A 9,756-nucleotide genomic window follows, 5' to 3' on the forward strand; every position below is an offset into this window, starting at 1 on the left:
CAGCACAAGTGGAGCCCATGGGTGGAAGGGAAGGTGCTGTTTGAGGAGAGCCCAGCGGAGAAAGCGCATGGGCTTTGCAGTGAGACGAGTTCCAGTGCCAGCCACACCCCATGCCAGTCATGTGGCCTTGAGTGAGTTCCTTCATCTCCTGAGCCCCATTCTCTTTGTGGGCAAAATGGGGAGAAGTCCTTGCTGGCTGAGCCCAGAGGGTCACTGGGAGGATGAGGGTCTGGGGGAGCAGCTGCAGAGTGGGTCATAACCCTTCTGTCACCAGTAGCGGCTGGAGGGTGGTCAGCAGCCAGTAGGAGACCAGCTTGGCTCTGGGTCTTATGTTAGTCCTGTGACTGTACAGGAAAAGGGTCTGGATCCAGACCCCAAGAGGGGGTTCTCGGATCTCGTGCAAGAACGAATTCAGGGTGAGTCCACAGAGTAAGGTGAAAGCAAGTTTATTAGGAAAGTAAAGGAATAAAACATGGCTACTCCTTAGGCAGAGCAGCCCCGAGAGCTGCTGGTTGCCCACTTCTTTTTTTTTTTTTTTTTTTTTTTTTGAGACGGAGTCTCGCGCTGTCGCCCGGGCTGGAGTGCAGTGGCCGGATCTCAGCTCACTGCAAGCTCCGCCTCCTGGGTTTGCGCCATTCTCCTGCCTCAGCCTCCCAAGTAGCTGGGACTACAGGTGCCCGCCACCTCACCCGGCTAGTTTTTTGTATTTTTTAGTAGAGACGGGGTTTCACTGTGTTAGCCAGGATGGTCTCGATCTCCTGACCTCATGATCCACCCGTCTCGGCCTCCCAAAGTGCTGGGATTACAGGCTTGAGCCACCGCACCCGGCCTGGTTGCCCACTTCTATGGTCATTTCTTATGATATGTCAAATGAGGGGTGGATTATTCATGCCTCCCCTTTATAGACCACAGAGGGTCACTTCCTGACATTGCCATGGCATTTGTGAACTCTCATGGCACTGGTGGGAGTGCAGCAGTGAGGACGACCAGGGGTCACTCTCGTCGCCATCTTGGTTTTGGCGGGGTTTGGCCGGCTTCTTTACTGCAAACTGTTTTATCAGCAAGGTCTTTATGACCTGTATTTTGTGCCGACCTTCTATCTCATCCTGTGACTCAGAACGTCTTAACCGCCTGAGAATGCAGCCCAGTAGGTTTCATTTTACCTAGCTCCTATTCAAGATGGAGTTGCTCTGGTTCACAAGCCTCTGACATGACAACAGCTTTCAGTGTCACCTGCACCTGGGCACCAGCCTGCTGTCCTGGCGGTCTTTCCGGCCATCATTCAGCAAATATTCAGGGGCTCCTGCGAGGTGCTGGGCCCTATGCAGAGGAAACAGACACTCACTCTGGTTCCCAGGGGACACAGACTCTAAAGGGGCCTCCTAAAGGAACCGGCAGAGCTGAGGGGGCACCGGGCAGATGTTCTGGAGGGTGGTCCCAGCAGGAGTGCTCTGCAAAGCTTCTCCGGAGCCTTCCCTGTTCACCCTGCGGCGGGGTGGGAAGCAGAACCTCCCTGCTTTGACTGCTCTCAAAGCATTTGCCCCAGCTGAGGGGCTATGTGTTATAGCACCCACTACGAGGCTCAGTATGGGCTTGTGTACCCAGCTGGTGCTCAATCATTGTTTATTAAGTAAATGCCCTTGTCATCCATGTATTCATTCACCAAACTTTCCAGTCCATTCTTTGTGCTGGCCTCTGCTGGGGCCAGTAACACAGGACAGTGTGACATGGTCGCCACACTTGAGAACCTTGCGTTTAGGCAGACGCAGGAGACAACAGGGACAGCTCTGTATGCAGAGTGCCATTCTGGGTGCTGAGAGTGCCCAGGACAGGGGCAGAGACCAGAGGAGGGACATTTGAACTGGATCTCTAGGAAGGAGCTGGAGGTCAATACAAGAGGATGGGATTAAGGAGGAGCCGGGAGTGTGTGCACAGTGCTGAAAACAAAGAGCATGACGTTTTTAGAAAACAAGACCACTGGCCGGGCACAGTGGCTCACACCTGTAATCCCAGCACTTTGGGAGGCCGAGGCAGGCAGATCAACTGAGGTCCAGAGTTCGAGACCAGCCTGGCCAACATAGAGAAACCCCGTCTCTACGAAAAATACGAAATTAGTCAGGCGTGGTGGCTTGCACCTGTAGTCCCAGCTACTCGGGAGGCTAAGGCAAGAGAATCGCTTGAATCCGGGAGGCAGAGGTTGCAGTGAACCAAGATCGTGCCATTGTACTCCAGCCTGGGCAACAAGAGCGAAACTCCATCTCAAAAAAAAAAAAAAAAAAAGAAGAAGAAGAAGAAAGAAAAGAAAAGAAAAGATAAAGAAAAAGGAAACAAGGCCATCTGGTGCAGCCAGGGCAAGGGGGCCACGTGGGCGAGGGGGTCATGAGAGATGCCTCTGGAGAGGCAGGCAGGGGTCAGACCTGTGTGGGCTTCATTGGCTGAGGCAAGGCGTGGAAATGGGTGGCTTGGAAGGAGGTGACAGCACCCACATGGCAGGTGCAGTTCCCTCCCAGAGGGTGGGCTGGGGGCAGGGAACCTCGGCCAGGATGGAGAGAGGGTGCTGAACAGGGGAAGGGGACCAAGTGCGGCGACTCACCAGACATCGGAAATGCCACTGTGAAAGGAGGGCCTCAAGGATTCAGGGAGGGGGCGTCTCAGTGATGTAGCTGGGTGGTCCTCGCCTCAGCGCAGGGACCCCATGGAGCTGAAGAAGACAGTAGCATGTTGGTGATGGGCCGGCGTCTTTGGAGGTTTGTCCAGGGCGAGGACGCATCCTGTAATGAGTATTCCGGAGCCCAGCCCCATCTTCTCCTCAATAAGGCTCCAGCAGGCCAGACCCCAGGACAGTGCTGGGTACCCAGGCTGGAGGCAAGCCCCTCCAGGCCCCAGTGGGGTGAGAAGCAAGGGGGTTGCATGAGGCCTATACAGCTCATGCATAGTTCAGGGGCTCCAGGACAGGGTCTCAGCCGGTTTCTCTGTCCCCTCTGTCCCGGGCTCCATCCATTTTGTGGAATGCCATATTTGCTGCTGGACCCTGGAATGGCCAGATACGGCCCATCCCTGCCACCAGCAGCAGCTCCCTCCCCTCAGAGGCCTTGACTGCAGACTCAGCCAACATGACCACTGACTTCCCAGGGGTTGGAAGTGCCCGACAGCCCAGAGGAGCAGAGGCCTCGATGCCCAAGGTTGGCCGGGAGGGCTTCTCAGAGGAAGGGACATCACAGCTGGGCCTGGAAGAGATTTCAGTAGGCCCCAGGGAGATGAGGAGGGGTTGGGACACTGCAGCCAACGAGCTATGGGTGAGGAGTGCACAGCGCTGAAGACGGGGCTGGGTGAGATACACACGTTATTGGGCCCACAGCACGGAGCCACGAAGGGCTTCCTGCAGGAGAGGGATGCCACAGGGCCAGGCCTGAAGAACACAGGCCCCTTCTTCCCGCTCCGAGGGCCGGTAACCTGCTCTGCTGGTCAAGAATGGATCTGGGCCTCAAACTATGCTATAGGCACGGAGAGTAGCAGCCTCCTAAGGCAGCTCTCACCTGCTTCTCGCCTGACAATAACCAGAGGAACCATGCTGGTTAGCGTGGCCTAACCCCCCAGCCGGCGGTTTCTCCACTTCCCTGGACAAAACCCAGCACTTCAGCCTGACCTGTGAGGCCCAGCATGGCCTGGACCCACCACCTCTCAGCAGGGCCCAGCTCTGATCCTCAAGTCTGGGGACCCAGGATCGGGGAGGTCCAAACCAAGCTGGCAGAGCCACCAAGCCAGGCCTCACCCAGCTCCACTTCCACATCAACAGGGGTGACCAGCATGACCTGCAGGACCCCCGGTGAGGGAGGATATTGTGGCCTTGGGTCAGCCAATTCCACCCTCAGCCCCCAGCGCACGCTCCCTGTCCCCAGCCCTGTCCTCTGACCTCATCTCCACCTTGCAGTCCAGAAGTCTTGGGCAACCAACCGAGGCTGACCGTGATGTGCCCCAAACACGGGCAGGCCTTCTTTAAGCCCAGGAGGTGAGGGCCTGGGTTGGGGCACCCTCTGGCTCTGCCATGGGCTTGCTGTGTGTCTCTGGGGCCAGCCACCCCCTCTCTGGGACCATCTCTCCTGTGTGCTCCAAGGGGCCCCTTTACGGTATGCTGTTAAGCAGAACTTTGGGGCTCCCTGCACCCCTGCCCCTCTGGATGATACAATCCTCCAACCGTGCCCTGGCTCACCTGCTATTTCTCCAAGATGAGCTCTTTCCTCCACCACACAGAGTCTCACTGCAGCCGGCGGCGCAGGGCGACCTCTCATGGCCACATGTGGGCATAACATGGCTCATGCGCAGGGCGCTGGTGGGATGCTGGGAGGGCTGGCCAAGCCCTGGGAGGACTTGGGGGAGACGCTGGGAGGACTGCAGTTGAGGGGACCTGCTGGGAGGGAGCTGGGGGGCTCACCTCACTCTTCTCTGAGGCTCAGACTCTTCACACTAATTGAGAAAAGGCGTGATGGCTTCGAGTCAGACCTGACTTCCTTCTGCTCTTCAGTTACAAATATTTATTTATTATTTATTTATTTTCTTGAGACAGAGTCTCGCTCTGTTGCCCAGGCTGGAGTGCAGTAGTGCCATCAGCTCACTGCAACCTCTGCCTCCCAGGTTTAAGTGATTCTCCTGCCTCAGCCTCCCTAGTATCTGGGATTACAGGCACCTGCCACCACGCCCGGCTAATTTTTTAATTTTTAGTAGTGATGGGGTTTCGCCATGTTGACCAGGCTGGTCTCAAACTTCTGACCTCAGAAGATCCACCCGCCTCAGCCTCCCAAAGTGCTGGGATTACAGGCGTGTGAAACTGTGCCCGGCCACAAATATTTATTGAGCACCTGCTGCATACCCTAGCTGTGTAGGTCCTAGAGCAACCACCTCAGAGCAGGCAGGTCTGCACCTCGCTGCAGCTGCAGGCCTGCGGGCCCCAGCGCCTCCTCTTACCTCTCCGAGCCCACCCCGTGTGAGAGGGCGCCCAGCCCTGTGAGACCGGCAGCACTCAGTACTGCCGGTCTCACAGGGCTCCTGAGGGCAGAGGGGAAGGTGCTCATGTCCTGGCCAGGGAGACACCTGGGACCTGGTGGTCCTGTTGGCAATCACCACCCACCTCCTCCTCCCACTGCTCCTGCCTCCGCACTCCAAGGCCCTTTCTTTCAGAGGGTTATTCCAAGAGCTCCCGCCTGGGTGCCCAAATCTCATTGTCCCAGTGCCCCTGTCCATGCTGGGTGCCTCTCTGGGAGCTCATGGGGGTGACTGGTTCATCCTCTTCCCCCAGGGGATAAGATAATGGAATTGGAGGGGGAAGCTCTGGGGAGCACTCCAACATTGCCTCCACAGCCTCTTCGGATTCTTCACTTCGGTTTGCCTAAAGCGGGGCAGTTCTGAGCTCCCTGCAGGGGAAGGGGACTCCCTACCCCCTGTAGGCAGCACAGGCCCCGCAGTATCTGGGCTTAGGGAAAATGCAGGCAGGGCCAGCCCCTCTTGGTGCCCTTTTTGTGGCTGGGGGTGTCACCTCTAGAACACAGTCTACCCCACCCTGCAAGCCTACAGTCACCCTGAAAAGGGGCCCTGCCTGCTCCGTACGCCCCTCCTCCCCTAGAAAGCCACTCCCTGGAGTATCCCTCTAGAACCACGTACACCTGCGGGTGCTCCTGAGCAGGCAGGGCGGGGAAACAGCGGCCAGGTGCCCTGCCAGGATCACACAGCTAATGTGGCCGAGCAGAACAGTGAGTCCAGAGCAGGCTCGAAACCCCGTGTTCTTGAGGGATCCAGGCCCGTTTCCCCCAACTTTAGAATGGCCTGCCTGTGGGCTGTTTGGGGAAGGAAGCCAGGGGAGGAAGGGAGGCGGGCATGTGCACAGCCCTGAGCCACGTTCTCATTCCGGCCTATCCACAGCCCCTCAAGGCAGATGTCACTACTCCACTTTTAGCAGGTGAAGGAGCCAAAGCCCCGGGAGGTGAAGCTGCACCCATGGTCCGTCTGGCAGGTGCAGGATCTTGTCCCTGGGGCTGTAGAAGGCATGCCGCAGTGGCCCCTCCACCCAGGACCAGCAGTGGCCATCCCTGGCCTAACGTGGTGTCCCTGCCGTCTGCCAAGGCATCTTGATGTCAGTGGGGCTCCAGGACAGAGGGCCAGGGAGGGAACGGGCCATGCAACTAGCTATGTTTGGGAGTGTTCCAGGCAAGGGAACAGCAAGAGGAGAGTCCTGGCCAGGCGCAGTGGCTCACGCCTGTAATCCCAGCACTTTGGGAGGCCAAGGTGGGTGGATCACCTGAGGTTGGGAGTTCGAGACCAGCCTGACCAACATGGAGAAACCCCACCTCTACTAAAAATACAAACTTAGCTGGGCATGGTGGCACATGCCTGTCATCCCAGCTGCTCAGGAGGCTGAGGCAGGAGAATGGCTTGAACCCGGGAGGTGGAGGTTGCAGTGAGCTGAGATCGCGCCATTGCACTCCAGCCTGAGCAACAAGAATGAAACTCCGACTCAAAAAAAAAAAAAAAAAAAAAAAAAAGAGGAGAGGCCTGAAGCGGGACTGAAGAGACTGTAAGGACATTACATGATTATGTGAGTCCTGGTGTGACCCCACAAATCCCTCTTCTCTGCACCAGACGACAGCCCTGTGGGGTCTCACTCACTGGGAACCCCACGCCTGGCACAAGATAATGAAGGCAGTCAGTGGCCACGCCCTTCTCTGGGAGGACTGAGGCTCAGAGAGGAACAGGGAACGAGCCAACATCCTTCCCTGAGCTCAGGGCGCACATGAGGCCGTGTCTGCTGACAGCCCCTCGGCCTTTCCACGAGACCCGAGCCTACGAGACATCGTCCCCGCTTCCCTGGGCCCAGCCTGGCCAACCACTGCCCCATGATTGGGGTGGGCCTGGGGCCACTGGAGCTTCTCAGCCAAGCTATGCCCATGACTCTCCCAGCTGCCTCTCAGGGGAGACGAACTCGCCTGCTGTGCCCAGGTCTGAAGGATTCCTGCTGCTCATCCTCATCCGGGACGCGGGTGGCAGGCGCCAGTCCAGGGTGAGTCACAGGGCAGCTGGCCAGGCCAGTTTTGTGTGTGTGTGTGTGTGTGTGTGTGTGTGTGTGTGTGTGTGTTTTGTCCCTTTTCTTTTTTGGCAGCGGAATCCCTTTTTTCAAATAAATTTGCCCAGGGAACCCCAGTGTGTAAACCAGAGCAGAACAGCTCTAGTCGAAGTCAGGGGAGTCGGCGGGGATCCTGTCCTCAGATCTTAGGGAACATTCTGGCAAACCGCTGTCTGGCCACCTCCTCGGTCTACCTGTGGGCCAGTGAGGCTCAGAGAGGTTTGGGCTTCGAGTAGTTGGTTAGAATGGCTGGCAAGCAACCAGGCCACCTACCTGTAGCCTGTCCTAGAGCACTGGATGGGAGCAGGGGCTCCTGACTCCTAGCTAGTGGGTGGCCCCATCCCTGAGCCCCCGCAGGCCCCCACTGTGGTCCCCTATGGCCCCTTCCCCAGGTTTACAGAGCCCTTCCCAACCTCAGCACTTCCAGGGTGACAGTGGCTACAAGGGCTAAATGGGGAGCTCCCCCACTGTTACCCCAAGTGGCCTGGGGGAGTCCCTTTCCTACTTTTCCCCGGGAACCCCCAAGGTCCCAAGGCCTAGCAGAGCTCCTCAGAAGTGTGTGTGTGTGTGTGTGCGCGCGTGCGCATCTTTCGATGTAACCGAGTGTGTCTGTGTGTCTCTAATGTATGTGTCTATGTCATTATGTATCTCTGTATGTGTCTGTGTGTGGGGGGGGGTGTGCACCTGTGTCTGGAGGGGAACAGAAACCCCTCTTCGTCTCTCCTGAGTGCTGAGAGAGCAGGTGAGAGCCTCCCCTGGGGTGTTCTGTCCTCTGTCACCGCCCGTGACCTGGTGATGTCTATGAACCACCACAAGTGAGGTTCCCAGGACTTTAGACACAGACGCAGAGTCTTAGGCCTGGGGACAGCCTAGGGATACACAGCCCACCCCTTCTCGATCCTAAAATGTGTGGCACAGATTCATTCATTGAGTCATACTATTTTATTTTATTTTATTTATGTTTCAGATACAGTCTTGCTCTGTCACCTAGGCTGGAGTGCAGTGGCATGATCTCAGCTCACTGCAACTTGCACCGCCTGGGTTCAAGTGATTCTCATGCCTGAGCCTCCCAAGTAGCCAGGATTACAGTCGCCTACCACCGCGCCCGGCTAATTTTTGTATTTTTAGTAGAGATGGGGTTTCACCATGTTGGCCAGACTGGTCTCGAACTCCTGACCTCAAGTGATCTGCCTGCCTCAACCTCCCAAAGTGCTAGGATTACAGGCATCAGCCACCACGCGCAGCCAAGTCATAATATTTTAAATTATTTTTTAAAAATCATTTGAAATAAAAATAATTTCATTTAACCTTCATACTAACCCCACAAAACACTCTTGTCCTCTGAGAGGTGCGTGGCTGACGAGGTCCCATAACACATAAGGGGCAGCTTCTGAGGATGAGGTCCCACTCCCACACCAGAGGCATGGCTGGGTGCGGTCGGGATGGCCATCCTGCTGCAGGGACAGTCCCCTTCTAGTTCTCACCAGGGCAGAGGGTCACTAAGGCTGAGGCCAGAGTGACTCCAGTTAGAAAGCGCTGTGGCCCTGATACCCAGCGTCCTTCCCGAGGGTTGGGACAGCATCATCCACCCCAAGGACTAAAAAACAGGGGGTGTTTCCGGCCGGGCACGGTGACTCACGCCTATAATCCCAGCACTTTGGGAGGCTGAGGTGGGTGGATCACGAGTTCAGGCATTCAAGACCAGCCTGGCCAACATAGTGAAATCCCATCTCTACTAAAAATACAAAAATAAAAATAAAAAATTAGCCAGGCGTGGTGGCAGGCGCCTGTAATCCCAGATACTCTGGAGGCTGATGCAGGAGGATCACTGGAACCTGGGAGGTGGTGGTTGCAGTGAGCCAAGATCGCACCACTGCACTCCAGCCGGGGTGACAGTGCGAGACTCCATCTTAAAACAAAACAAAACAAAAGCAGGGGGTGTTTCCAACAGTCAAAGCCTGGGTTGTTTCTCAGCTGCCTGGGGTTCTTTCCCCAGCTGCCCAGGCTGGCATCTTTTCCAGCACACGAGTGTGGAAGGAGGAGTGTCTCCGACCCCTGTCCAGTGGGGTAGTGTTGCCATCCGACGTGAACTAAGCCAGGCCTCCTGCCCACTGTCACCAGCTTGACCCTCGGGGTCACTCTGCTTCACAGACAGAAGGGCTCCCCAAAGACTGCGTGAAAATCAGCCTTTGTTTATAACACGCTTGCGAGGCTTACTAATAATGAAAAATGCAAGAAGGTGGGGGAGCCTCCACCTCAGTTGCCCTGGTCAAGAAGCCTTGGACTGGCTGGGCGCGATGGCTAATGCCTGTAATCCCAACACTTTGGGAGGCTGAGGTGGGTGGATCACCTGAGGTCAGAAGTTCGAGACCAGCCTGGCCAACATGGTGAAATCCTGTCTCTACTAAAAATACAAAAATTAGCCCAGTGGGGTGACACATGCCTGTGATCCCAGCTATTCGGAAGGCTGAGGCAGGAGAATCGCTTGAACCTGGGAGGTGGAGGTGGCAGTGAGCCGAGATTGTGCCACTGCACTCCAGTCTGGGCGACAGAGCGAGACTCTGTCTCAAAAAAAAAAAAAAAAGAAAGAAAAAAGACAAAAGAAAAAACAATCCCATCAAGTCCAACAGAGCTTAAAGGTTAAA

Source organism: Macaca fascicularis, chromosome 10 (assembly GCF_037993035.2).
Source record: "Macaca fascicularis isolate 582-1 chromosome 10, T2T-MFA8v1.1".
Taxonomy (NCBI): domain Eukaryota; kingdom Metazoa; phylum Chordata; class Mammalia; order Primates; family Cercopithecidae; genus Macaca; species Macaca fascicularis.